At 36.9% G+C, this 23,988-nt stretch overlaps 1 protein-coding gene across 14 annotated transcripts in view; it reads right to left on the bottom strand.

Moving 5' to 3' along the window:
* ZBTB20 (zinc finger and BTB domain containing 20) overlaps window positions 1-23,988 on the bottom strand; it is a 774,657-nt gene that overhangs the window by 528,896 nt on the left and 221,773 nt on the right. For 3 of the 14 annotated variants that reach the window (XM_040484985.1, XM_040484984.1, XM_040484989.1), the window contains one exon: window positions 15,405-15,477. The exons of the other annotated variants lie outside the window; for them this stretch is intronic. The gene's annotated coding sequence lies outside the window, so the exon portion shown is untranslated. The remainder of the gene's footprint in view (window positions 1-15,404; window positions 15,478-23,988) is intronic. 14 annotated transcript variants of the gene reach the window in all.

Below are 23,988 nucleotides of genomic sequence, written 5' to 3' on the forward strand. Positions count from 1 at the left end.
TGTTCCATTTAAAAATAAAATTGGATTCCCTTTGCAGACCACAAGAAGGGAATTAGAAGATGGTTAATGGAAAACTCTGGAAGGTAGCCTGACAAATGTTTATTCACTTTCCAGGCATGCAATTCAGTGGTACATAAGTGAATGCAGTGCATTTGTCAAAGAAAGGCTATGTTGAATGAGTGTGAGTTCTTCATTCATAAAACAAGCTTATTTTACTAATAGTCTCTATTAATCTCAGCTTAATTATGTCAGACGTTTTGCACTTGCACACAACAGTGAAAATAGCCAAAAGTGCATTTACTGCACCTGCTTAAATGCAGTCATATCCCTAAAAACTACTGCAGGAGCAAAAGCTCCCACAGACATGGCTTTTAGGCAGAATATGGGATTATGGCAGAGGGGTTTAAATACATGAGGTAAAAATGGTAATCATATTCATCAAGTACACAAAGAAGTAAAAACAAGAAGCTCTAGATAATTCTTTTTAGTGGACTCACTAAAATAACAATAACAGCTTGATGAAGAGAACATGATTGTCGAAAGCTTGTCCATTTTACATTTTCTCTTTACACAGTGCAATAAAAAGGGAGCACCTGCAGTTTCTACTTGTGTTTTTTTTTCTTCTTCTTCTTCTTCTTCTCTGATGTTAAAAGAAATCATGGGCCATCATGTTTGTTTTAGGAGCTAGTAGTCTAATCTCTAATACACACTCCTTACCACAAACTTACATTTGAGCCCTATGGGAATACCTGTGCTGTTCAGAGGCGATCTGCAGTCTCAAAGTACAGTCTTTGCTTCACACCCCTTTTCTTCATTCAAATACGTCAGCCCTTTATCACTTCGGAAATTATGCTCAAACAGGGCTTCTCTGTCATGAGCCTTTTTAGACAAAATATGTTGTGATTTCCATTATTTGGTTGCATCTACTTTAGTATAGATACCAGCTGCTACAGCATCACCATTGTGGTGTCCTAATACTTATCCAAAAAAAAAAAAAAATATCGTTAACTACACATTGTGGATATTTGAAAGTGCCTAAGAAAGCCATAAACTTAATTACATTGGAGAGCTGGTGTGAGCTCACATGAAATTTGAGCTATCATTATTAAAAATAGAAATTGCATTTACTTAGTGCTTCTTACAGTATACCAGTCAGCCTTAAATTTTCAAGGTTTTATAATGAGACAAAACAATATTTTTAAAGAAAAAACAGAAAATGAAGAATTTAACAGAAACATTTTACATGTCAAAAGAATCATTCTTCCTCTTTGTCCCTTTTTACCTCCCTCTCTTTTCTTCCCTCTCTCCTTTTCTTCCCCTTTTTTCCCCTTCTTTCCTTATTTTCTTCCCCATTCTTTCCTCCTTTCACCCTCCCCCCACCCTCTCTTCTTTAATTTGGGGGAGGTGGTATTTAACTTTGAGTAAGGAAATCATATTTTTGTTTCAGAATCCATATGCTTTTACTACTCAAAGCACTGAGTTAGAGGAGGAATGAATTCTTATGGCATTCTTTTTTTTTTTCCCTTGGAGTCTAGAACTATCCTTCAGGTATCAAGCTATTTCCAAACAGTCCTACAACAGCCTCCAATATTCCACACTGTAGTCTGTATTATACCTTGGGAAGGTAGTCTTTCATAAAAGACTGCAATAGTCAGTGAAGAACTATTTTTTTTCCAATTATTTTTATAAAGGCACAGAGTAAATGACAGTGGAATTAGATAAAGCAAAGGTTCAAACTGAACTTCACAACTACAATGTCACTAACAGGCATCATCTGCTTGCGGTTGGTTCTACATATCTAGATTCAAGTCTGAGGCTTTGAATAATCTTTAACAGACAAGACAGGATAAGGGACTAACTCGCCTTTCATGTTCCAATACTATAGAAGGTATTGGAGAAAAATTTCTTTCCACTGTGAATACCATATATACAAAATTCTGAAATTATGTCAAAGTGAGGATCTGATTATGTGTTTTACAAAATGATTTGCCATAGGCTTCCACTGAGGAGATAGCAACTCCAAGTATGTCAAAATTTAATTTTCTTTTATCTTCATAAACTTTTTAAGAAAGGGTGCCATAATATAAGATTTGTCAGTATCTTCAGAACAAGCAGAGGTTTCCCGAGGCAGAAAAATATTATGGATTACAACATTACAACAGACGCTCCTCATACTCCTGCATCTAACAAGATCGGTTCAACCAGTGGGCAGAAGGTGCTTATAGGTGATCATGAGGGTAGATGTTTTCTAAGTGGAGAAAGGCTAAAAAATAAAAGAGCACCTACAGGTGTGCATTCATTCATCTCTCTTGCCCTACAGTCACCCTGCATCTCTCATGGATGTGCATTAACTGTCTTGTGGCATTACTTCTCAAAGCACTCTTGGAGTAGTAAACTTCAGGTGTTACTAGGAGAGATTTGGTCTTGTGCCACCAGACAAGGCATTCAATCCTTCTATGGTTTTACTAAAATCAAAAATAGCATGAAGACACCTTAAAATCTAAGACTGGAACTCACATTGTAAGGATGCCTCAATGTCTTCCGCCATATAAGGTTGTATAAGGAAAATTAAGTGTACATCATATGGGTCAGTTTCTACCTGGCTCTTCAGGATTTTAGAGGTTGTCAAAGGTCATAAAGTATTCCTTCTTTCCTGGGACATGCCAGGCCAAGTCCCACCTCAGGGCTTGAAAACTTTATTTTACCTATGCCTAGAATGTTCTTTCTCCAGAGATTGGCATGTTCACTCTCTTTCTTTTATCTGGTATCTTCTAAAATTGCCTTTTCAGGAAATCTACACTGAACTTAATATTCTAAAAGAGCTTGCCACGCCCCACCCTTGCTACCATACCCTGCTTGATTTTCTTCATTGTATTTATTCTTTCCTAAAATTATCTATTTACTTGCTTCTTATCTGTCTTCTCTACTAAAATATAAGCTTGGTGAGCCAGACTTGTCTTATTCCCTGTGGTATCACTAGTGCCAAGAACTGTGCCTAATGTACATGGTGGGTAGTCACTATATATTTGTCAAATAAATAAAACTTACAACTAAGATACTCAGCTTTGAATTTTCCAATTTAAACTCATTCCATCTGCTGAAGAGAGAGCATCACATACAATGATCCTTCACAGTCTAGACAATGTTTGAAGTAAACATGGAAGAATCACTATTCTGGGAAGAGTGTCTTCAGACCTGGTTTAAAATCACAGCCTGTTGCTGTGGGACATTTATGGTCTGCCATTTTGGTTAGACCACTGAATGGATGGAGTTAACCAAAGGGCTGACAAGACCCACACATGCACACACACACACATGCGCGCGCACACACACACACACACACACACGCACACCAAATAAACCCCACAAAACAACAACAAATCAAACAAAAGCCCTCCTTACTCCAAGTTTAGTCCAAGACCACAACAGCTAAAGAAGAGAGGCGAAAAGCAGATTTTGGAAACCATTTCACCAGAGCTGCCACCTGTCATTTATATTAGAAGAAGCAATCATCCATCTGTCCAGACCAGAGAATCATAAAGTCCTAAATATTATATACTGACCCCAAACTAGTGATTTCTTAGACATGTTTTATATCACATAATAATGAAATGGCATGATCTTTATTTATTTTCCTTAGATATACATTGAACATTTTCTTTAAGGTACATTCAACTTTTAAAATATGAACACCAATTAACTGAGGTGTTTTTTGGTAGAGGAAAAAATGTCTATCATAATTTTAGCGGCAATAATAGTTCTGTATATTTCTCTTAGCAAATTTAACCTCACATTTCTAAGCACTATGCAAACATTAATTTACTAAGTTCTGCTGTGTTCTCCATGTGAATTAGATGATCACATCTTCATTATTTTCAGGTGAGAATAACATGGAAGGGCTCATAGCTTGCCAACACCAAACAGCAATAATAATAATAATAATAATAATAATAATAATAATAATAAAGAGAGATATCTTTTTTCTTTTTGAAAGGGAAGATTAATGAAATAAAGTAAGAATATACCTAAAATAGCATATGCTGATAACTCAGCATAGAGGCTAAGGGCTCTGAATAAACATCCCTGAAAATAGTAGAGTCAATCTTTAAAAAGAGCAGTTAGCAATTACTGAGCATTCAATATGTGCTGGACACTGTTCTAAGAGCTAGAGTACACAAGGACTTTGTTTCTTGCTCACCACTGTGAACTAGGACTGTGCCCAGGCCAGAATGTACGGTGAATCAATACTTGTGATCAATGTATGAGTGACAGAAGAATCCTTGGTTCCAAGTGACTCAATTGTCTAGATTTTGTAACACAACCTGTTTGTATGTTGGGAACAGCCTACACAAATGCTTGCTCTTGGAAATGGGGGAAAAAGGAAGAGATTTGACTTGACCTAATGTGTAGGTAAATCTAGGGTTACAATGAGTCTTTTTATAATAGAGTTCATCTATTTAATAAACATTTGTTGAACACACACTATATGCCAGGTATTGTAAGAGGTTCTAGAAATAAAGACAAGGTGCTTGTTGCTGCAGAGCTTAAATTATTGTTTATGTGTCTGAGAGGAGGATATCTTTGTATATAATGTAATTACAAGGCAAGAACTTTCTGTAAACCAGTGATTCTTGTTTGTTTGTGTTTACCATTTTACTATCCTAACTTGCTAATGTTATGATAATTCAGCCCATAAGGAAACTTTAGCAAAATGTAGGTGTACTGATTAATTAAAACATATCTCCATAAAATGGAGTGGCTATCTGACAATTACCTAGACAAATTGAACGCATGGAAGACCATTTAGGCATGAGGGTGAGTTCTGGAAGGTATGAGTCATCTATTTTACCTACCTATACTGTCAATTCTCAGCTTCATCTATACAAGTCTTCAGCTTCATTTGGGCTGTCCCAAATTGGAATCCAGATGCAGCTCTTAATAGATAAATTTAAGGATAACACCATTTCAATGAAAAGAAATAAGTACACAAAATAATATAAGACAAATAAGGTCTTCCCAACTCCCTATCACATATGGACTAATTAGAAAAGTTATTGCTACGAAGGTTGGCAGTCTCACGCGTGTTCACCCTCTGGGACTATAACATGTGCTACTTCCTTCTACTACACAAATTCTCTCAAAGCATAACTGACCAAAGTATAGCTTGTTGAGGAGTATGCATAAATGAATTAATTTCACTCTGATAATCCACTTGAGATGTCTGGTTTCTCTAAAACAATCTCAGTTTTTTGGCTTTACTTTTACATGAAATTAAGCTTTTGCTCATTCTCTGTCTCTCTAAAATATAAAATAAAACATGAGGAAAAAAAAGGAGGGATGCCTGGGTGGCTCAGGCAGTTTAGTGCCTGACTTTGGCTCAGGTCATGATCTCACTGCTCATGAGTTCAAGCCTTGCATCGGGCTCTGTGCTGACAGCTTGGAGCCTGGGGCCTGCTTCAGGTTCTGTCTCCATCTCTCTGTCTGTCCCCTGCTTGCACTCTGTCTCTTTCAAATATAAAATAAAACATGAAAAATAAATTTTAAAAATTAAGCCTTTGCACATATTTCTACTTGTAAACTGACTCTTCACATATGCTATGGACTGAGCTCTGTAAGAAAACCAAGGGGTCCAAGGCAACCTAAGTTTGACGTTTAACCATTTCTAGCAGCCTACTTTAGGTTCCTCCTCCAAAAATAAAGCTGAAATATATGTTTTAGCTGGGAATTCAGCAATGCTGGCAAAACATTCTAAGTACTTTTTGGCAAATGAAGAAAATTTTAAAAATTACATTTGATTTTCAGTATATTGAAATCAAGAACTAAATACAGGTAACAGATCTGCTTCAACCTGCTCTCCTGTGCATTTGTAATACTGAAATTTGATATCTAAAAATTACTCTCGTATACAGAATTACTCAACATTCCCTTTCTGTTTACACACATTTATGTCAATGATACAACAGCCTCAGGCATGCTTCTACTAATCTCCCTGTACATGTCCATTGACATTGTCTCTATCAAATTCAACCCAATAAAATTAAATGGAATTAAATAAAGCAGTCTGCTTGAACCTCAGTCTTTCTCATCTCTTATTGTATTGTACGTCTTATCATTTCTTATTTATTTAGCTAAGGCAAAAAGGTTTCTAGACACAATTACATTTTCTTTCCTGGTCTCCTATTTCTTAAGTATTTTTTTTTCTTTGAGTAATGTTGTTCATGTCAATTGCCACAAATAAGTAAATAAATAATCCTAATAGTTCTATGAAAATAAAAAGGGTATGATAAAGTAACTGCTATCTCATACCAGAGAAGACATTTTCATCTGATGTTTACCCACAAAATTTTCATCTGATTCCATTCATTTTCACATAACAATATCTACAACTATTGCCTACTTGCAGAAGATTCCAAGTTGTAGGAGGCAGGTGGGTGGTAGGTAACTCAGAGAGAAACTTGGTAAGGAAGGTTTCCACCACCAGCTTCAGGAGTTAAAGTTAAAAACAAATCAATGAGAATACAAAAGTGGTGACGATGAAACGCAATTCACTTCCGGTTTCTCCCCCCACTCTCAGGCAAGAAGGTGCCTCCCATTTTTCCCCATTGTTTCCACATTCCCCTCAACCTGCACATGGGTTTTATGTTTCCCCTTCAAGGCTACCCTTAATATTAATTTTAACCTGATTTCAAGTGTAAATAAATATTTTGGAGTGAGGGGGAAATAAGACACACAATGATTTTCTCTGGAGTGCTCTTTGCCTAAGCAACATCCAGATGACAACCAACCTCTCATTAATCTCTTGAAAAAAAGTCAGTAAGTTTCTTATGTCCTTCATACAGGATTGCTGTTTATTATAAATTGTGCTGAAGGACCCCACACACAGCAAACTGAAGCATGTGGCATTTAATCCATCACACAGAAGGATCAAGGATTGAGTCAATACTTCTAGGGCTTCTACCCCCCCAACTATGCATTTCCATGGTGCCCATTTCCATGGTGTTTAGACCTTCAAACAAACACATTTGTTTAAAAACAAATACATATGTAGGAAAACAGTTCTCCAGGGCTCTTGCCTTTTCAGCGGCTTTTGGTTGACAGATGACGAATCAGATACAACATTCTGAAATTCTGAGCCTTCTTGTCTTATATAGTGGAGAGAGAAATATCTGGTCCCAGATAGTGGATCTTTCATGGCCTCTATTAAACACGCAAGAGAGTTACAAAATGAGGTCCTAGGATTTTCATCCCACAATGTACTCCTCCTTGACTTCTTTTCACCTCCCATCCATTGGTTTCAACTTCATTTGGAGGATACATGCAATTATTCTGAACGAAAAACATTACTTTTATTCTCTCTCTCTTTCAAAAAAACAAGTTTTCTAAGAAATTTGTTTCAAAGCAATGCTATCTATAATATGTTAATGTGCTTTTAATACTTTTCTAGATTTCATAAATCTTACCCATCTTAGGAACAGCTGGGATAATTTGAAGGCAACTGAAGAAATCTCTCCTCTACAGTCTTCCTGTGGCTGAAATTCTATCACTTAAAGTTTATAGATGAAAGCAATATCCCTAGAAATCTTTTGATTCTTTGTTAGTCTGGGAAGGATACTATTTTATTCCTATCTTAGAGATGAGGAAACTAAGACATAGAGAAGTTAAGCAACTTGCCTAAAGTTTCTCGGTAAGTCAAAGAATCAAAATTTGAACTCACGGAGTCTAACACCAGAGCCTTAACTATGACATTATACTGCTTCCCTGCAAAATAGAGGTTAGCAGAGAAGAATGACTAAATGCCTCATTTCACCACTTACTAGCTATGTGACTTGGGCAAGGGTCTCAATCTCCCTGAACCTTTATTTCCTTGTGCAAATAAAAAGTAGCTAGCCTTCACTGAGTACTACACTATGTCCCAGTCCTCAAAGCTAAGTGTTTTATATGTATTATTTCATTTGATTCTTGCAATAACTCAACAAGGTATGTAATACTATCATCCCCAATTTAGACACGAGGAAACTGAGGTTAAGTAACTTGCTTATTGTTAGACAGCAAGCGGGGGCGACGGAATTTGACTAAGGGCAATCTCACTATAGAAATCATACATTTAATCATTAAATTTGGTGATAATAACCAATAGTATTTACCTCATTGAGTTTTGGGCTTTATTTTGGCCAGGATTAAATTAGGTAAACCATGTGTGATGGTTACTTTTAAGTATCAGCCTCACTGGGCCACAGAGTGCCCAGATATTTAGTCTGATATTATTCTATGTGTATCTATGAGAGTGTTCCTAGATGAGATTAACATTTGAATTGGTAGACTGAGTAAAGCAGATTGCCCTCCCTAATGTGGGTGGGCCACATACAATCAGCTGAAGGACTGCATAGAACAAAAAGGCAGATCCTCCTTGGAGTAACAGAGAAATCCCCTTAACTTACTGCCTTTGAGCTGGGACATCAGTGTTTTTCTTTCTTTGGATTCTAACTAAAACACTGATCCTTCCTGAGTATTGAGCCTACTGACCTTTGGACAAAAACCACCCCATCGATTTCCTGGGTCTCCAGCTTGCCAACTGCATATCTTGGGATTTATCAGTCTTCATTATAATGTGAACTAATGCCTTAAAATAATTTCATATATGCATAAATACAACCCTGTACATATCTATCTCCTATTGATTTGTGTATATGTATAATGTATATATACATATATATATCTCCTATTGGTTCTGTTTCTCTAGAGAACCCGACAAATAATGGCATGTAAAGTGCCTAGTGTCTGACATACAGAAATAGTCAATAAATGCTTCTTAAATTTCTTTCCCAAGTAAAGCCAACATAAAAGAAATTATAAAAGGACAAAGCCTCCTTCAGTAATGAGAGCAAAGATCAGTGCAGAGGAAGAAGATGAATAGTCTGTGGGCCCTGGGCTCTTAAGAAAGGAGTGGGGGCAAAGGGGAGTGGTTAAAACACAATTTGCAGCAGGTCAGATGCTTAGCTTCTTTCTGTAAAAGAAGAGATGGTAGAGACACTGGTTTGATCTGGACATCTAGAATAAAAGCTACTAGCATCTTTCCCTAAGTAACATGGAAGGGAATTTTGGCTCCCTACCATAATGACAAACTCAGTGAGAATACAGAAGTGAACTTCTCCTTACAGAGGTAAAAGGTTACAGGGAATGAATTGACAGAAAAGGTCAGGTTTGTTTAATGCCTGACTTACAGTGCACTAATCCAACCAATCCAGCTCCTACATATGTACTTTGTTCCCAGCTATAAACTATGGGGAATAAAAAGACTTCTCTATGGAACAGGTTAGGGCCCCAAGTTTTTCAGCTAAAAACATCCTAGAAATGGCATATTGAAGTTTCCTAACGTATGTGATTTACACTGATACCCTTGAAATACTGACTTAATCACTCCTATCCACCACGGCCATCACTCACAAACATCTCTCCTTGAACGTCTCCTTCTAAATATCATTATTCAGTTAGGGTTAGCCAGTAACGTGACCTCAAGAAGTCCACACAGGAGGAAAAAAGTGGGCTTTCCTCTTAAGAGAGTGTGTGTTTCGCCCATCATCTGAGCTAAAAAACAAGGAAGCTGCAACAGCTGGGAAAAGAAGGAAAAGCAAATTTAATTCTTTAATTGTTAAAATAGAAAATAAAAGCAATTTGTACAATTCCAATGTGTGGCATCTATGCTGATTTTCTCAAGGAAAAGTGCTTATTGTCAACCAAATCCCCAGAGTAACCACAGCTGACACACTTCTCAGCATTAGAACGCTTGGCAACTGGCAATAAGGCCTGTTCCTTTCCCAGGCAGATGAAAAGCCAGGCCCTCCCCAAACAAAACCAGTGCAGCTTTTCTTGACTTTTCAGCTGCCTGCGTGTCTTCTGAACATAGCAGTTTGTCCTGTGCAGTGGGACTCTTGTGGAGCAAATGTATTTGGCCCAAAGCACCAAAACCAATACAATGAATATTTTTATTCTTTTGGCTACTTTAACTAAGGAACCCTTACTGCCCACTCAAACGTTGCCACTGCTGATGTACACATAATTGTACAAAGACCTGAGGAGTACTGTCGATAAACAGAAAAATAAGTCCTGCTAAAGAATGCCTAAACATGCAAAGGAATGCAAATCCTTTACCATACACAGGATCTTTGTTTATACCAGTTGCGCATGGCCAATAGAAGAGGACATGAAAAACACTTTTTAATAAACAAATTGTCATCTCGCATTAGCTTATACCAATAGAATTCTTCCAAGGTTTTTTTCATAATAAAATGTGTATAGATTGTTTTGATTATTTTTCATTCTCATCAGAGGGAAAAAAAATCACCTAACTTAAAGTGTTTCCTCTTGTGGAAAGCAGGAAGCCAATTTCAAAGGCTACCATTTTAATAACAAACGACTTCATTTATACTTTTGTTAAAAAACAAGCCTATTTCCTTATCTGAGTTCTATGGAAGTCTTTCTTACTTTTCACACATTAAACTGCATGTGTGAAATTCTATCAGTGTTATTACCAATATTTATTCCTGATGGCCACAGCTTTTCTAATCTTTGTGTAGCCATATGTTTAACGTTACATAATCCAGTGGGAATTCCTTTTTAAAATACAATAAAATAAATGTGGGTTTATTAAACTATGTTCTTTTTTTTTTTAAATGCCAAAAGTAAAAACACAAGAAAGTTTCCCAAATGGACATTAGATAATGTATACAGTTCACCTTATGAAAGATGTTATTTATGTCAGGAAGTCTTCACACAGACGTGGAAATCCCAGCCCTGGGGTGGCACCAAGTTCCCAGACACATCAACTGAAGTATGTCCACATATGTCAGTAGTCAGTCTTACAGAGAATGATTTCATGACACAACAGTTACGCTGGTTGAACTATAACTAATTCCTAAATAACAACGACAACTAACAGCATTTTATCAGATAATGTTTACTTGCTATCATTTCTTATAGGAATCTTGATTAATTACCTCTCATCCTCCAAAGATTATTCCAAAACATAATAGTGCCTGAAATAAAAAGTTTTTTCCTCTGAACCTAAGCATGAATTTGCTGTGGTTAATATGAAATTGCTTTGCAGAGCTGACCCCTCACAAGTAAAAAAACATGAATTAAGAGCAGCATGTAGGTGAAATGTACTAGAAATCAGGCCATCTTGAGGGAACTGCCATCTGATACGGATCACATACTAGTCGGCCATCGTCCTTCCTCTCCTGTATTTTTCTGGTGTTAAACTTAACATCAAGAACAACTGATAAACAGAGCATAAATCACAGAAGCCCACAGATTCCTGAACACTGGGATAATTCTGAGCCTCACTTCTTCACTGTGTTGTGTTGGTGATGGAGGTGGAAATGTGAGAACAAAATTGTGGCGATGTTTTACCTAATCTTGATTAAAAAAAAAAAAAGCTGCCAAGGAGAAAACACACTAAAAAACAAAACAAACAAAAGAAAAAAAAAAGCCCATTTTGTTTAGTTTCTCAAAACAAAACAAAACAAAACAAAACAAAACAAAACAAAACACACCAAAAAGAGGGAGAGAAGAATCCCTCCTCTTTGTCTTAGCCACATTGAATATGGACAGAAACAGTGCCCTAGAATCTCTCTCATTTTCACCTCCAGCACCGACCTCTCCTCATCCTGTCTTTTCCTCACAAGTATCCCCCACTCCTTTCTTCTTCCCATTGTTCTTCCCATCTCTGTTCTTTTCCTCTTTTTTTTTTTTAATTTTTTTTTCAACGTTTATTTATTTTTGGGACAGAGAGAGACAGAGCATGAACGGGGAAGGGGCAGAGAGAGAGGGAGACACAGAATCGGAAACAGGCTCCAGGCTCTGAGCCATCAGCCCAGAGCCCGACGCGGGGTTCGAACTCGCGGACCGCGAGATCGTGACCTGGCTGAAGTCGGACGCTTAACCGACTGCGCCACCCAGGCGCCCCAACTGTTCTTTTCCTCTTATTCTAGTAAACTCTTACCACTCGGTAAGTCATCTGCCCCTCCCCCAGCCAAGGTCACTTTTCCAGTTGTTTTCCATTCCCCTGGGTCTACATTACCAAAGTCCTGACACTTCACCAGCATGAACAGAATTCTTAGAAGGAAGGGAAGGAGGGGAACTGAGAAGAATTTTCTTCTGTGATAGAAGAAAGTCAAGGGATATGAGCACTCATATGAAAATATGCAGGCCTCAAATTTTGTAAACCACTTGATGCTATCCTCTTATTAAATCCTCTGCACATCGCATCTCCCATGTCATATTTTGGTTAGTTATCAGTCATAGATAGTTAACTTTCAACACACAGGGTAGGGAAGTTAGGTTACTCCCTGGCATCTTTTTTTCATCAGGTCTATGGGTCTATGTCTACGCCCCAAATGCAAAAATCCATTAAACCGATTTTTCAGTATCTCTGCCTTCTTACAGTCTTCTGATAGCCATCATTTTATTTTTATTTTTAGAAGACCTTTTCACCTTCTTCTGGCCAGAACAATATTGTTCTTATTCATTTTCCTTTCCTCCCCAAATATCTTACCTCTGGCTTAACATTACATGTGCTACTAGTACAAAATTCATTTTTCTCATTAAACAAGACCATCGTCTTCAAATCATGAGATCCAAACCATCCAAAGTAGGAGCCCTCTTTAATTATAATCAATAGAAGTGACTTAAACTCATATACATTTAAATGAGAGGTAGAAAGTGATGTTAAAGGATACATGGTTCAGGAAGATGAAGTGAATTATTTAAGGTCATAAAGCAAGTATGGAATCCAGCTTGGACTTGGATTCAGACCTTCTTTCTGACATGATCCCTCATTGTTTTTTCCTTGCATTCATTGATTGCTAAATCTCACCATTTCTTTTTTCACACATAAAAAAGCTCCTGTCCATATTCTTGTGACATAGTGTTGTCTTGAACACAAAAATACATTCATGTTGGAAAGTGAAGATTATTCACACAAAACATTAAACAGCTTGTAGGTCCTTCATAATACATTCCCAATTTAACTTTCTAGACTTTCTTTCTGTCACCTGATCGCCTGCTTTCCTGCCACCAATCAACTGTTTGTACACATAAGCTCTTATTCCTGCATAAAATTTATTTTTCTTCCCTCTTTCCTCCAGGAAAAGAAAATAAGAACTTTTTTTTTTAATTTTTTTTTCAACGTTTATTTATTTTTGGGACAGAGAGAGACAGAGCATGAACGGGGGAGAGGCAGAGAGAGAGGGAGACACAGAATCGGAAACAGGCTCCAGGCTCTGAGCCATCAGCCCAGAGCCCGACGCGGGGCTCGAACTCACAGACCGCGAGATCGTGACCTGGCTGAAGTCGGACGCTTAACCGACTGCGCCACCCAGGCGCCCCAAGAACTTTTTTTAAAGGGCAAACTTAGACATTATTTGTTCTTGGAAGCCTTCCCAGTATCTACTACACGAAGCCTCAACATCTTCTCTTCCTCAACACTTTTCCTACTCGTAGATCATATGTGTTACTGTTTTAAAACTCTTGCCCCTTGTTAGCTTGTGAGATTCCTCTTGGTAGAGCACATGATAAATATTGGGAATACAAGAATTAAAGACACTATCCTTGCCCTCAAGAAGTTTCCAGTATGGTCAGAAATCAAAAACATAAACAACTATGGTCCAGCTCTGACTTAAACAGCATATTTCTGTATAATTGACTTGAGTTATAGTTGCACATATTTTTTGTTGTTGCAATCAAGGCTGTATTACATATGGTAAACACAAGTACCCAAAAATTGACTCAGAAAAAGCAGGCAAGTAGTCAATGTACATAAGAAGGAGAGCAAGGAGAAATAAACTATAAAGATGTAATGGGAGAAAAAATACCAAGTTAATTGAAGTACAGGCTTAATGCAAGAAAAAGCAGCTTGGGGAAAGGAAGTTGAATTAGTTCAAGATATTTTTGGTAGCAAGAGCCAGAAAGGCTACAGTTGCCAGAAATGAAAAAGGGACTGACTATGGAGCAAAGCTATGTTCCAGGGTGCCGCTGGGCATTGACTTCAGTGATTTATATAGTTTATTTCAACTAATACTCATAACCACCCTGTGAAATAGGAACTATGAGGAAACAGAGGCTCAAAGCAGTTATGACTTGCTCAGCTAGTAACTGAAAGAGCCAGGATTCAAACTCAGTAACGGTGGATTCCAAAGTCCACCCTTTATATATTCAATTTTGACCTAAATCCAAGGAAGCTGTGTCCACAGAATTAGTCAAAAATTACCTTATTTTCTCAAAGATCAAAGTCTAAGAGAGACTGTGTATGAACCTAAAGCTCTTCACATCATTAATAGAGAATAAATTCATTTTATAGTATAATCAGATTATCTAAATAACTCTAGCACAGCATATTTGAAATGAAGATACCTTGGAAACCATCTAGTACAACTTCTTATTTAGCAAATATAAAGATACTAGTGCTAGCTAATTGAATTATATAGATTACTAAGGAGAAAAGTTTTGAGAAGGAATAAAGTACAAACTCTGTGTTCTTAAGCCTGCAGATCATGAGAAAAATACCATCTTGTCCTGTGTGGGTGAGCTCCATAATGCTGGGCACTTGTTTCTTTTTGAATAATTGCATCTCCATTATTCAGGATGGTAAATGGTACTTTTACTGGCTCATAATACACATTTTATAAAATAGTAGTAGTTTCATAAAGGGATGAGTGGGTCTGTGTGTGGGAGTGTGTGTGATGTGGGTGCAAGTGTGTAATTAATCAGAAGTTTGGACATATTAGCTAAATTAATTTTTGTTTGCCATTTGGTTCATATCATTTTCTCCTTGAAACCTTCCAGCAACCTCTTAAAATGCCTTACATAGCAAGGTCTCTGCTTTAAAATGACTTCATCAGAAATCAAGTTTAGTATACTGTCAATGAGTGGAACTAGCAAGGTATCCTTTGGGTAGAATCATTGGGAATTTTTTAAACTTATCAAGAAATAACTCAAAAGACTTTTGATAAAGTGGTAATATGAACATTTCATCTTAATCTTAGTTTTGGGGGGGATGGGGAACACAGAAGCAATGTTTCATTTCTAAAAGCATGTTCCCATGAAGCTGAGCAGAAGGACTGCTTATAACAGAATTTTCCAGCCAAATTCTCAAAGGGCCCCCAACAGGCTTTCTCAATTTGTGGGCGCTGTCCTCTAACAATCTATTCCTTTCCAGACTCTCCTTGGAAACCAAAGATTTATGACATTCTCTTCATATTTTAAAATGAAATTGGTCCTGGTTAAAATAAAAATGAAAACTGAAGGCCTGTCTTTATTCCAATACCAGTGCTGTCTGGACAAATCCCTCATTAATATGTCCTACTCTGAAGATATCACCCATGACTTTGCCTCTGTAGGAGTCTTACCATTATTTGGACATTTCCAGAAATCAAGCTCACTACAGGCATTTGTGAAGATGAGCTATACTTAGGCAGAGGCCTGAAAAGGAAAAGTAAATAAATACTTGGTTTATCAGGTTGTAAAGGGGGAAGCAGACCTTCCCTTTTACAAATGACTTCTAAATCTCCTGCTCAAATTCCAGAGTAAAGGAAAAGTCACATGGACCGAACATATTTCTTTAAAAAAAAAATGAATATTCACTTAGTAATCCTGAAATGCTTTCTGCTCTTTGAATACATTCAAACAAGTGGGTATCGCAGCATTTCATGATAGCTTATCAAACCACAGAATAGAACAGGAGGAGTGAATAAAAAGGGCTTTCCTAGGGGAGCTCCATGGTCATTGTTCTATAAAAACATACGAACATATTGCTATAAACTCATCTTCACAGGAAGTCACCCAGCTTAATAAGCACAGACCTGCAAGTTAATATTAAAATTCACTTTGATTTCTGCAGCAACAAGGCTGATCCAACTAGGAGCTATTACATAAAACTCTTATTGTCATATTCGTCATCACCACCCTCAGTAGAGACCACTGCCAGCACCAAGAAGCCCTCAGTTCATCTCAGGAAATATGCTACACAGACGGCCATCCCACTAACAATGTGGTGGTGAGATGGCCCTGTTTATTTTATCAGAATGGCACTCCTTTAATTGTTCAATTCTCTTTATTGATGTCCTCTTTCATGTATAGGTCTATTAGATTCTACTTCCTCTACTGTCCTCCCAGGAATTGGTGCTTGCCAACTACAATAAGTTGTTTTGACAACTTGTCTAGCTATACAATACTCTGTTTCTTTCCCTCTGCAGTCTTTTTGGCTTCAAATGAGTGCCTTCAAAATATAGCAGAGACTATCCAACCAAACTACGCAACAGGGGGAAAGACAGCTTTCGATGCGTAAGTACCGTCCTGCCAAAACCACAGTCTTTCGTGTGCTCATAGTTCTCTCTCCTTTCCTCCTTATTTTTATGGAAAAATCCCCTTGCTATCTTGTCTACTCCTATCTTAATAAGGAATGACTGCCGTGACTACCCCATCAACCAACGCCATTCACCGCCAGCACCTCTGCTCTCCTCGTGTGCTTCAAGAAGAACTGATTAGCACTTTGCATAATTAACCTGATTAGCACTGTGCATAATCAAACTGATTAGCACTTTGCATAATTAAAAAGAAATAATAATAATAACAATAATAAGCACTAAGTAATATCAAAAGCTGTTAGTCCCACAGCCCTTTGGTTACCTCCAAGATGAGTTCGGTAGGGCATATTTTGCACCTTCACATGGAAATCTTTTCTTTTACTCAAAAGTCAAGAAAAACACATTAAAATTTTTTCAATCCATAGACCCATCATGATTTTAATATCCATATCAGTTATCAAAATAACCATTTTTGCCCATGTGCGCATTCCTCAGTTTCAGCCTTGCATATTTTACCTATATCAAAATGGACAACAGGTGGCTATAAAACCAAATAGATAAAAAATGTTTGGAATCAAATTAGAACAAGGATGTATGCTTCTTTCTTTTTTTAATTTTTTTTAGTTTATTTATTTTGAGAGAGAGAGAGAGGGAGAGAGAACATATGTGCAACTGAAAGAGGGGCAGCAGAGAGAGAGGGAGAGAGAATCCCAAGCAGGCTCTGCACTGTCAGCATGGAGCCTGATGTGGGGCTCAATCACATGAACCATGACATCATGACCTGAGCTGAAACCAGAAGTTGGATGCTCAACTGACTGAGCTACCCAGGCACCCCCAGGATGTATGCTTCTTATGTAGCTATAGAACTATCCTATGCATTGTTTCTGGGTGATAATGAGGTATATGAAAAGAATTGAACAGCTTTTCAGGAAAACCTGGCTCTGATATTTACCCTGTGACCTCAGCTAAGTCACTTAACTTCTCAGTAGTTCAGTTCCCTCACCTGTGAAATGGAAATAATAAGGCCAGTTCTGAAACCTCAAAAGTTGCTGTGATAATAAAATAAAACAGTAATTTAGGAAGGTACTTTGTAAACTGTAAGGCACTACTTATACATGAGATTCCCCAATTCTAGGTCTCTAAACCTCTTATCCCCTAAATTTTATTTCATACCATGGACAATCTTAAACATTATGAACAATAATATAATTTTATATATTTAATGCCTTAGAATTAAAAAGTTATAAAATTTTTTGCATACTTTACCTTATTTCCTATTCAGTAGCTGAATGTGATTAGAATTTTGACTTGGAGTTATAATTTAGCTTTCGTCATTCATGTATCCATTACACAGCTCTCATTTGTGTTTCTACAGAGGTTAAAATCAAGCTGTTGCTGGAAATGCATAAGAGAATAGAAGAAAATCTAGTATGTTTGTATTAACTTGGTACTGCAACTTAGAGAATTCTGCAACTTGCCTTTTCTCTACCAACCATGGCCAACCATCTGCTCCTGGTGACCTTCAAAGGATTCATTCCTTCAATCCCACTTTCCTCCAGGAATCTAGGAAACCATCTCAGATACTCTTCAGTCAGAATTTCTCTCCCTCTTGCTCTCTCTCTCTCTTTTTCTGGTGCTCCCATAATATTTTAGCTGTAACTCTACTGTGTATGGTTTGCTATGTTTTAAGTAGGTGGTATGTGTCTGATTCCTCTGGAACACTAGGAGCTCCCAGAGAGAAACCACTCTGGCTTTTCATCTTTGCCCCCCACAACAGCTGCCACAATGAGTGATGGACATGGTGAGCACTTGACACATTTGTTACTGTGGGCTTGAGGAAACTAGACAGTAAAGTATGTATTTCACTGTGTGCTTAACCTGTAACTGCTGTATGCAAATCTGGGCAATTGCTTTACTAACTGTTTGCTGGGGACTACAAAGGTATTTGACATACCCATAACCACTTTATTGACCATTAAAATGTTTAACATATGTCAAATTACTTTTTCTTTATTTACTCATTCATTTAGTCTTTCAAAAATAAATGTGCGTGCCTAGTAAGTGCTAAGTATTGTGCTAAACATTCAATATAGCATTGATCAAGCTCAAAAAGAACTGTTGGTTCCTCTAAAGAAGTTTATGGTCTACGTATCTTTTAAGGAGCCTACAGTAGCTTTTATAAGGCTGGGGTGGACTAGCTTGGAAGGGGAACCTTAAAGTAGCCAAGATCATCAGTTGCAAGCTACCCACCATGGAGCCATAAGCCTCTCAACCTACAGGAAAGGAACCCACAAAAGCAGTCAGTGTTCCTGAGCCAATCATCCATTTTACAATTCATTTAATTCAAGAAAGAAAATGCTGCTGTGGAGATTATTCAAGTCCAAATGTTCCTGGTGAAGGTGCTTCCAGTAATTCTGGGAAGGAAGCCAATCCCCTAGTTTTATATGTAAATATTTAAAAAACACACACATATATATAAGCACAAAGGAAAGGTCAGGAAGACGTAAGTCTTTTAAAAATCTATTTTAATAATTTTTTTCTATAACTGTCCACAGAAGTTTGGGCTTTTTTGTAGCCTTACATTTTCTTTTACACAATACACCTGCTTTTTTTTTCTAAACTAAATATTTCTTCCATCTAATGACTCTCTTTATTAGACAGCATCTAATTTGCATACATTTACATACAATTTAACTGCTAGCTTGTGAGAACAAAGAAATGGCTCTGTATTGTACTGAAGGACAATACTCAGTAAAGGAAGGTATAAAAACCAACCAGCTCAGTGACTGTGTAAGCTCTTTGTTTCAAATATACCAGGCTTTTTTTTCAACATACCAGTTAAAAGGGGCAAAAATTATTTCATCAAACAATGAAAGATACAGCACTACTTTGTTTAACTGCCCATTTCTTCCCCAGCTTGGTTACTACAATTCAGGGGTCCAAGTTCCCTGAATCTACTATCATTTCCTTTATTAGATTTGATGGATTCAATCCCTCCACATATTTTTGTTTAGAGTCTTATTCCTAAATCCACCTGGGATTCCACTGTGATAAAGCTCTGTTCGGATGCTAATTTGTGCTGCCACAGGCCTTGTTCCACTAACCGTCAGGGTAGATATGACATGCTGTTCACCAGTGAAAAATGCTTACCCTTACCCTTAGTAAGAACAGATTTTACTGAGACTTCAGGGCTTTCTGTACGTTATGAACCAACTCTTCAAAAGAAATGTTTTTCAGCATCCACTGGGGAGTAGATGGGAAAGGAAGACCTGAATATAGGGAGAGAATATATGCTGAAGGAGAAGTGAGAGATAAAGAGTTGAGTCAACTGCTCTCCACTTTGCAATGGCACCATTTTTGTAAGTCTCCAAACCCGGAAGACTACTGAGAGATTTGAATAAGAGAAGAAAAGAAAAAAAAAGAAAGGAAAAAAAAAAAAAAAGAACTGGAAACCAGGGGTCCTTGATCCTCCTTTGAAAGTGAATTCATACACTCTGTGACACAGGGTAAGTCACTATGACTCTTCTCTGTACCTCTCATCTTTGACGCATGGAAAGGGAGATTATAGAAAGCAATCTTGAAGAGTTTGTTCAGTGTTTTGTAAATATTAACTATTGAAAACACATGAAATAAGTAATAAAGCTGCGGTCACAACCAACTGAAAATAAACACTAGAGGGATTTGAGTTTCTGAAATGCCATGTGTAAAATACCACAAAAAATGAAATATGGTATACAAAAATACTTTAAAATTATAACAAATGATACAGATATAAGGCAATATAGGAGGACAAACCAAAAAACATAAAGCCGCATATGAATTGGCCCCACAGGCTCAATGAAAATATAATCCATAAGTGGGTGCTAAAAGAGGTCATGGAAGATGCATTTTCTTGGAAATGCATTTAATATCATTAGTTTGGCCTGTTTTCTGCATCTGATAATGCAGATTTACAATTTTAATGACCAAAAGAGGTGTGAACTTGTCAGTGATAAGTGAAGAAATTCTACCACTCTGTGGGGCTGCAGAATGCCCACATGATTTGGAACCTTCAGCAGCCAAACAGATTGTACAATCTCTACCAGCGATCTTGAAGCATGTCTGATTTTTCCACCTGGTGAGAAGAAGCCTGAGTTAGAGACTTGTATTAATGCTGGAGTGCTGGCGTAGACCAAGTCTGCCAACTTCCTAACCCATAAGCAATTCCAAATAATGATCCAAAATAGCACTTAAAAGAAATGATGAGACGTTGTCCTTTTAAAAACCCCTAGGTACTGACTAGATTCTAGTCCCTATAATGAGGGGAAAGGAAGGAGTTGATCCGCTGAAAACCATGATGTAGCTCGAAAAATCCTTAAATTCCAGGGAACCTGACCCTGACCCCCATACCCCATGCTCCATGACAGATTGAGGCAATCACCTCGTGAGTGACTGTCAGTAAGTTTTACGTGTAAGTTCTGTTTCTAAGGCTCATTAGCTATCTCCTGTTGATATAAATTTGAGGTTGTACTTATTTTTCATGTCACAGAATATTATCTGTTGACACCCAGCATCAGACCTATTTTCTACACTCTGACAGATTAAATTCTGCCTTGTTTGTTTGTAAAGCATCTCCTAATACTAACTCAGCCAACATCACCTGTGTTGGAGGTGGTTAAGATCCACCTCCCCAAAGCATGTTACCACGGTGACAAAGTAGTGACCTAATTTGCACACACCTGCTGGGTTAATTGGGCCAAAATGAAAGATGATATATATGCTCAAAATCCAAAACTGATTTTTTTTCCTCAAAATTAAATATTTGATTTTTTTAAATTAGCAGTTTCTAAAGCTAAGTAACATACTCCAGGTGTGCATTTGCCAGTTAATATACCCTGAATGTTTCATGACTCTTGAGGAGCAAAATATATTGAGTGATGAATACAAATCTTTTATGTATTTTCTGTGTGCAATGATTAGTATGAGTAAGTGGTCTCAATCACTGAATACATGGGGTGTGCCTGAGGGGTCAAGCCATTGCCTCAAAGCAAATAGGGACATTTCAACTGTGCCAAGTTAACATTCAGAGTCTGAACCGCTTCTGAAAATGCAAGTTCATTTTGGAGCTGCTCTCCATAGCCTGTGGCAGCCTGCAACATCTCCTAGACAAAAACGTCACTTAACTCTGGTTGACCTCCTCTACCCCTCTGTAATCATCCTTCTGAGACCACTGATAGTTTTTCTTTGAGCCATATAAAGTTACATATCAAGAACTGATTAAGATATGAGCAGACACTTGCAAAGACTGCTGACCAAGCCACAACAACAGGTAAGTGGTATAGCTAAATGCGTCAAAAGCTTGAAAAACGCATATATTTGTGACTCTATTCTGCTTATAGTAATTTATCCAAAGGACATAATCAGGGATGTTCATAAAAATGTGTACACAACAACATTCATCATATGTTACATTTTTTTAATTTTTTTAATGTTAATTTATTTTTGAGACAGGGAGAGACAGAGACAGTGAGCAGGAGAGAGGCGGAGAAAGAGGGAGACACAGAATCTGAAACAGGCTCCAGGCTCCAAGCTATCAGCACAGAACCCAATGCGGAGCTCGAACTCATGAACTGTGAGATCATGACCTGAGCAGAAGTCAGATGCTAAACCGACTGAGCCACCTAGGTGACCCATATGTTATTTTGAATAGAGAAAAACTGGAAGCAACTTGCATGTCCAAGAGTAAGAGATTGGCTAAATTATTATAACACATCCATTGAGTGGAACACTATAAAATCAACAAAAAAATCATGCCACAGAATATTTATTTATTAACACAAACAAATGTTCACAATATATTGCTAGTTGAACAATCAGAATCCACAATCACGCAGAGTATAAGCCTATATTTTTGAACGCACACATACACACATCAAAATGTTAATAATGATTGATCTTCTAAGTGACAATCATAATATCAAGGGTGATTTTATTGTCTTCTTTTCTGCTTTTTTTGTGTTTTCCAAATAGTTTTACAATGCTGATGTCTTACTTTTACAATAGAAAAATGAACATTCTATTAAAAATAAAGGGTAGAAAAAAGTTAAATTACATTTCCTGATTCCTCTCCCTCACTTAGATTTCACATCTCACCTGTCCTTAGGTCTCTCCTTGTCAATTCCAGTCATGAATAGAATAGGTGTTAAATTGAATAATATTCTTTTATTGCTAAATAGTCCACTCTTCTAGCTTAATTATTTACTTTACTTACTTACAAACTTTCAAAAATGAAAGCCATCAGACCCCTTCTAGTCTTTGAGCTGCTTTTTAAGCTTTAGAAAAGCAAACGAAGGAAATGCCCTTCGGTAATGAAGGTGACTGGAAGGGAACTTTTCAAGGTACAAATATGTCTATTTATCACCTGGCTATTGCATCCTGCTTAAATTACAACGTTCATATTTTGATTTTATTTGTACAGTTATAAGGTCTTACTGATAAGTAAGTGCTTCTCTTAAGTAAGTAAAATTAACATTACCATATGAACTGGAATTACTGTTAAAAGTATCTCGCTAGGGGTTTGATTTATTCTATGATGCTTTCACTGATTTAATCATTGCTGGAATTATCAAAATACAATAATTTATTCTCACAAGTAAAAAAGTTTCTCGGGATTTTCCTATGTCATAAACAATAGACATCAGTGATTGATAAATAAAAGAAAAATATGCCATTTTGACATTTTAGTTCTTATTCTAGCACTTTTTTTTTCTGCCTTAGTGCTTTAGTGACTTCCTATAAAAAGTTCAGGGGACAAAAAAGTGACTATTTATTTCAAATAATGAAATAAAAATTTATTTTCATGCCCCAAAATAAGTGTTAAGAAATATTTTTAAAACATATAATGCACAAAAATAAATTTTTGTTGAATTAAAGATGTAAATATTGAAAGAGACTAAATCACCAAGGTACTAGAAAAAAATATGGATAATTTTTTGATAGGAGTTTTCTATACCATAAAGGAACTAACTGATAAATCTAGCCACAGAAAAAGTCTATAGTAAAAGTCAAACAGCAAATTAAAAACTAAAAAATGTTGTATTTTAATATTTATTATTTTTTTAAAGTTAATTTATTTAGTTTGAGAGGGAGAGAGAACGTGTGTGGGAGAATGAGTGGGAGAGGGGCAGAGAGCAGGGGAGACAGAATCCCAAGTGGGCCCTCACTGATAGCCCCAATGGGGAGCTGGAACCTGTGAACCGTGAGATCGTGACCTGAGCAGAAATGAAGAGTCAGAAGCTTAACCAATTGAGCCACCCAGGTGCCCCCAAAACAAAAATATTTTAAACACCCCTTACAGAAAGTGTTACTCTCTGTGATATAAACACCGGTTATACACATCAATAAAAGATTTTATAAAAACCTCTACAGAAAAAGTAAAAAAAAAAATAATAATAATACCAATTTACAGAAAAAGAAATACAAACACTAGTAAACACTTTAAATGTTTTTAAATCTAACTCATAAATTAAAAGAGCAAATCAAAATAATGATAAAATATCATTTTCACTTTTCAGATTGGAAAAAAGTTGTTCAAACTCAGTTTTGGTGAGGTTGTGGAAAAGCAGGAATTCTCATACACTGCTGTTAC

The sequence above is a fragment of the Herpailurus yagouaroundi genome, unplaced genomic scaffold (assembly GCF_014898765.1).
Source record: "Herpailurus yagouaroundi ecotype Mexico unplaced genomic scaffold, PumYag 162, whole genome shotgun sequence".
Lineage (NCBI taxonomy): Eukaryota > Metazoa > Chordata > Mammalia > Carnivora > Felidae > Herpailurus > Herpailurus yagouaroundi.